We start from the raw sequence: 6,000 nt of genomic DNA, 5'->3' as shown, positions 1-6,000 counted from the left end.
GTCTTAGGCTATGTGCATCAGCATGAATAAATCCTATTCTTTTAACCTGAAGCCCAGAAACCCTCTATATAGTCCCAGCAGGAGGATTTAGGACAGGAAATCAAGTCCTATGAAATTGTTGGAAGGGATGGGAGGGGGGTGAAATCCAGAAGTGGGGGTGCTCCTTGGAAACCAGGATACAGCAGGAAGCTGCTATGGCTACCGGAGACACCGTTGCTGCCTAAGGAAGAGTGACATCCGCCTTTGTCCCCAGTGCCCACCCGTCAATGGTCACAGAACAGGATCCTGTTAGCAAGGGATTCTGGGAGTTGTGGTCCTCAGGCTTCTACTTCCTGTGACAGAGATGAGACCGAAGGGGATGGGATGGTGCTGAGTGTCCTGAGACAAGAGTAACACAAAGGTGAGTGACAAAGCAGCTCCCAAGAGATTACTTACAACATGGTCCATTTTTTATTCTGGCTGCACCACACGCTTGTGACATCTTAGTTCTCAGACCAGGGATTGAACCTGGGCTCTTGGCCATGAGAGCTGCTGCTGCTGCTACTGCTGCTAAGTCACTTCAGTCGTGTCTGGCTCTGTGTGACCCCATAGACGGCAGCCCACCAGGCTCCCCCATCCCTGGGATTCTCCAGGCAAGAACACTGGAGCGGGTTGCCATTTCCTTCTCCAATGCATGAAAGTGAAAAGTGAAAGTGAAGTTGCTCAGTTGTGTCCGACTTTTCGCGACCCCACGGACTGCAGCCCACCAGGCTCCTCCGTCCATGGGATTTTCCAGGAAAGAGTACTGGAGTGGGGTGCCATCGCCTTCTCCAGGCCCTGAGAGCACAGAGTCCTAATTACTGGACCACTAGGGAATTTCCAACATGGTGCCATTTTTTATTAGGAACAAAACTGAACGTATTGTTTGAACATTCAGGCAATGGTGTGCCAGAGCTAGCTTGAGAAACTGGCTTGTGAAATCCATTAGTTAAATTCTCAGGAATTTAGCAAGTCAGTTGTTAAACACAGCTGTTATTAAAAAATTAAATCATATAAACTTACAATAAAGTAAATTATAGCAAAGAGGACAGTAATAAATACTCTGACTCATCACCTCTTAATTATTGTACTTCTTATACTATTATCTGTGCTTTGGAGGTTATTATATCTGTTGCATCTGTGTGGTGAAGATCCTATAAACTGGCGTGCTACTTGGATCTCTTTACGATTTATCATTCAGTGACATCACCTTGGTAGCTTGAAATGGGCCACTATTTATATGAAAGAAATTGGCAAATGCTGCACATCAGGGCTTGATGGTTTTGGCTGATCAGACCGACATAACAGAATGGTGGGCAAAATGTTAGTAATGATAAACGGATTAAGCTGAAAAGCTTGTCATGTCTGTGACATTGTGAATCACACAGAAATTGAGGAAACAGTCTTCTAGTATTTGAAAGCTATCTGATTCAACAAAGCAGTTGCTTTCATGATTGATGAAAAAGTGATTTTCTACCATGTGTCTTTGTCATTTTGCTTTTTTTACTGATCAATGTAAAAACAAACATCAACCCACCTTCATCCTGAAACTATGTTGGTTCATCGGTTGCAATCATACGTTGGTGGCAATTATGAAGGTTTGGCAAAAATCAACAAAAACATTCTTTGAGAATCATTTGACTGTATAGATTTACGATAAGGGATATTATATATATTTTATTATAATTTGTAAATTGGGTGCTATAATTCTTTGTATCAAAAAACTTACAACAAGCTGGGAGGATGCAGGCACACATTTAATTTTTGGAGAACTGATTGTTAAGCATTTACCAATTCACTACTTATACATATGGTGGAGCAAAGTGAAAGCGGAAGTGACTCAGTCGTGTCCGACTCTTTGTGACCCTGGGGACTATGTACAGCCCATGGAGTTCTCCAGGCCAGAATACTGGAGTGGGTAGCCATTCTCTTTGCCAGGGGATCTTCCCAACCCAGGGATCGAACCCAGGTCTCCCACACTGCAGGCAGATTTTTTACCAGCTGAGCCACCAGGGAAGCCCCGTGATGAAGCAAGGGGATGATTAACAACATTCCAGGTAGCTGTTACCTTTGAGGGAAGATTCCACATGGATGTCCACCCACATCTCCTTCTCTTTTGTCTATTTCCTCTCACCTGCCATCCACTCAGTCATCTAAGTTCAAAGTTGGGGACTCACAGAGGGATCCTCTCCCTGCCTTCACATCTCATGCCAGCTGTTGTTGACTTTCCCTTCCCAACACGTCATAGTATTTATGGCTCCACATGAAAGGAAACATTTCCAGCTTGGAACCCAGCAGAGAAACGCCTCTCCCCAATGATCCCTCTCCTGGAACACGCAGGGCACTGCCTGCCATGGAGCATATGGCTGTCAGAGAGAGCACAGGGGATGGAGAGGGAGCCAGAGCTCTGGGCTTTGCTCAGGTTTTCAGCAAAGTGGCTGTGAAAGTGAGTGAAAGGAGGCTGCAGCCCTTCTCAAACCTGTGTCGCCCCAACACTAGAACATTCCTTAAGGGGAGAATGCCAACTGGTTATTCAACAGTCCATCTCACAGGAGTCATCCATTCATCTTATCTTCACCCCATCTCATCCAGCCTCAGCAATCAGAGAAGGTGGGTTGGCATGTGTGGGTATTAGTAACTCAGTCATGTCCCACTCTCTGTGACCCCATGGACCGCAGCCCACCAGGCTCCTCTGTCCATGGAATTCTCCAGGTCAAGAATACTGGAGTGGTTGGCCATTCCCTTCTCCAGGGGATCTTCCCCACCCAGGGATAGAACCCAGGTCTCTTGCTTTGTGGGAAGATTCTTTACAGTCTGTGAAAGTGAAAGTAGCTCAGTTGTATCCGACTCTTTGCGACCCCATGGGCTAATAGAGTCCATGGAGTTCTCCAGGCCAGAATATTGGAGTGGGTAGCCTTTCCCTTCTGCAGGGAATCTTCCCAACCCAGGGATCGAACCCAGGTCTCCTGCATGGCAGGTGGATTCCTTACCAGCTGAGCCACCAGGGAAGCCCAAGGTGGCTGTGGACACTTGTCAATCTAAGGGAAACAGACACAGGTGAGGAAGATCTGCAATTGATACAGAAAGAAAACTAGGGGCAACACGTAAGGAAAAACCAAAAGTTAGGTCCCTAGGATGCAGGGTACAGAGGACAGGAAGTGCAGGGTCCCTGGGGTCAGATCCAGAGCGGATGACCAGGGCGGCCCTCCAGGGGCAGCAGGTAGAAACTGGCGCAAGCGTGGGTCTGGACCATCGCTGCCAGTGTGCTGCCCTCACCCAGGGAAGTCGGCGGCTCCCCCTGCTGTGTCCAGGGACAGGACACGGGTGCCTGGAGCTTGGACACCGCCCCACGACCCAGGGGCTTCCCCCTGAAGGTCTGGGAGAGCAGAGAAAGGGCAAAGGCGGAGCGTGGAGAGAAGGTGAGACACGGTCCCTGGGTCTCGGTGGCGGTCGAATGAGGCTTCTCCGAGGCTGCCTTCATCACCTGTGCCCTCTCTGCTCACGTGTGCTTTTCTGTGAACAAAGAAAGCTCCCACCTGCCTCCCGCTGTCTCTCCCCACCACGTCTTTCCAGATTCTGTCCTTGTTGAGCTCGGCTCCTTTCCTCTCTTCAAAGAAGAGGAGACAGCTCCTTGTTGCTCCGGGTCTCACGCCTTGTTGATATCAGTTTCTTGATAAACGTGAGTTTCCGATGTGGATGTCACCAATGCCTAAGTCACCTTCTAATGGGCTTCCCTGGTGACTCAGATGCTAAAGAATCTTCCTGTAAGGCAGGACACTGGGGTTCAATCCCTGTGCCGGGAAGATCCCCTGGAGAAGGGAATGGCAACCCACTCAAGTATTCTTGCTTGAGAAATCCCGTGGACAGAGGAGCCTGGTGAGCTACAGTCCATGGGGTCACAAAGAGTCAGACATGACTGAACGATTAATGCAACAAGAGAAAACCAATATACATAGAATTTAGCTTTCTGTTTACAAGAAGGGTTTAATAGTTCTTCTGTTTTCACTGAGTCCTGTATTTATTTAAAAGCCTCTGGTCAGCGTTCAGCATTAAGACCTGGCCCAGGTGGACCCAACATTAGTAATGTGGTCAGGGTTCTGCAGCCTGAACTTGGCACCTCCCAGAAAAAGAATGAGGCTCAGCTTCCTTTGAGTGTGTTCCAGCATGTATAAAGACAGATTGAAAATAAATAAAAGTGTTTGTAGCTGGCAATTTGGAATGTAAAGACACTACCCAGTCAAGGCAACCACAATATCCAGGGATAGAAAAGGGCTTTGACTCCACTTAATGAGAAGATGCCACATAAAGATGTAGCTTCCTACTTCCTCCTGCAGAACAAGTAGTCAAGCGGTCCCACCACCCAGAGGAGACAGGCTCCAATTTCACTGTGGCCTGTCTGGAGGGCTGACTGTGCCTGGGGTCAGACCTGCATGAAGACCCTGTTCCAGTTCCTTTTGCTGCAGTGCCTGCTGGTGCTTTGAGCTGGGGATACTCCCAGAGCCAACTACAAGGAAACTCTGCATAGCAAAAGCCTCTGACCAGTTTGCTTTGCCTGGGTTTCCCTGGTGGCTTTTCCCAGAACCTGCTTGCCAATGCAGGAGACGTAAGAGATGCGGGTTTGATCCCTGGGTCGGGAAGATTCTCTGAAGGAGGGCATGGCAACCCACTCCAGTATTCTTGCCTGGAGAATGCTGTGGACAGAGGAGCCTGGCGGCCTACAGAGTCAGAAAGAGCTGGGGACACAACTGAAGCTACGTAGCAGCGGCAGCAGCCTGCTTCCCCCAGCACACGAGGAGGCTGCAGCCCTTCTCAAATCTGCCTTGCCCCAACACTAGAACATTCCTTAAGGGGAGAATGCCAACTGGTTATTCAACAGTCTTCCATCTCACAGGAATTGTTCATTCATCTTATCTTCACCCCATCTCATCCAGCCTCAGCAATCAGAGAAGGTGGGTGGGCATGTGTGGGTATTAGTCACTCAGTCGTGTCTGACTCTCTGCGACCCCATGGACTGCAACCCACCAGGCTCCTCTGTCCATGGACTTCTCCAGGTCAAGAATACTGGAGTGGGTTGCCATGCCCTCCTCCAGGGGATCTTTCCCACCCAGGGATAGAACCTGGGTTTCTTGCTTTGTGGGAAGATTCTTTATTGTCTGATCCACCAGGAAATATACCCTGTTAAACAGCTGCTGGGAATTCTAAGGATTCTAGGAATTCTTAGGAGCAAGAGGTGAGCTATGCTTTCATGCGTGTTGCCTTCTGTGTTGACCTGCTTAATGCTGCAAAGGACAGAAGGCCTTATCCCCCGGGCAGGGCTGCACAGGGTGGGCAGTGAAGGCTGCGGAGAAATGAGGACTTGGTGGGGGGTGGGGGTGGGGAAGCCCTTCGTGCCGGCCCCTTACCTGGAGGCCAGCTGTGATTCTATTTCTTGTTGCAGAGCTGATGCTCAGGCTCCGAGCAGTCCTAGTCCTGGAAGAGAGACACACGGGCTGATGCGATGGAACATTTATCACTTTCGAGCTTTGTGACTAATCATAAAGCTAGCTGGAACGTCCTCTTCAGAAACAGAAGCATCCCTGTTAGATCAAAAGGAATCACTCCACCGCCGTTTGTAATCTGGCCACTGGGCGGACAGCTGCTGGGTGGCGGCTGAGCGCGTGGTGGTCCTCTGGCAGCCCCCTGAAATTCTCTGCACTGTTGGCCCAGCTGGTGTCTGTTCAGAGAGCTACTGAGACTCTCCCATAGAAAGGAAAGCTTCCTGTTTTTGGAGAAACTGCAGTGTTTTAAGTACATGTGAGAGAGAGGCCTTATGATGACTGATCAGAACAAAATCAATGGTTCTCTTTCTGCATTATAAACGATGAGGTTGACAGTCCGCAGCTTTTAGCAAGAGTGCTGGTGTGACTTTGGGGATGGGGGTGGGGGTACGGGTGGGGGCAGAACCCAACAAAAGCGGGTGAGCACAGGATCTTTTCCCAGTTG

General features: G+C 49.2%; 1 long non-coding RNA gene across 1 annotated transcript in view; it reads left to right on the top strand.

Moving 5' to 3' along the window:
- The first annotated feature begins 228 nt into the window (after nt 1-228).
- The window catches only part of LOC133251704 (uncharacterized), a 114,213-nt gene continuing 108,441 nt past the window's right edge, over nt 229-6,000 (top strand). The window contains exon 1 of the long non-coding RNA XR_009737749.1: nt 229-400. This is a non-coding gene — a long non-coding RNA (uncharacterized LOC133251704). The remainder of the gene's footprint in view (nt 401-6,000) is intronic.

Source organism: Bos javanicus, chromosome 1, assembly GCF_032452875.1.
Source record: "Bos javanicus breed banteng chromosome 1, ARS-OSU_banteng_1.0, whole genome shotgun sequence".
Classification (NCBI taxonomy): Eukaryota; Metazoa; Chordata; class Mammalia; order Artiodactyla; family Bovidae; genus Bos; species Bos javanicus.
Note: the sequence above shows the minus strand (reverse complement) of the source record. Positions and strands in the feature narration are given on the sequence as shown.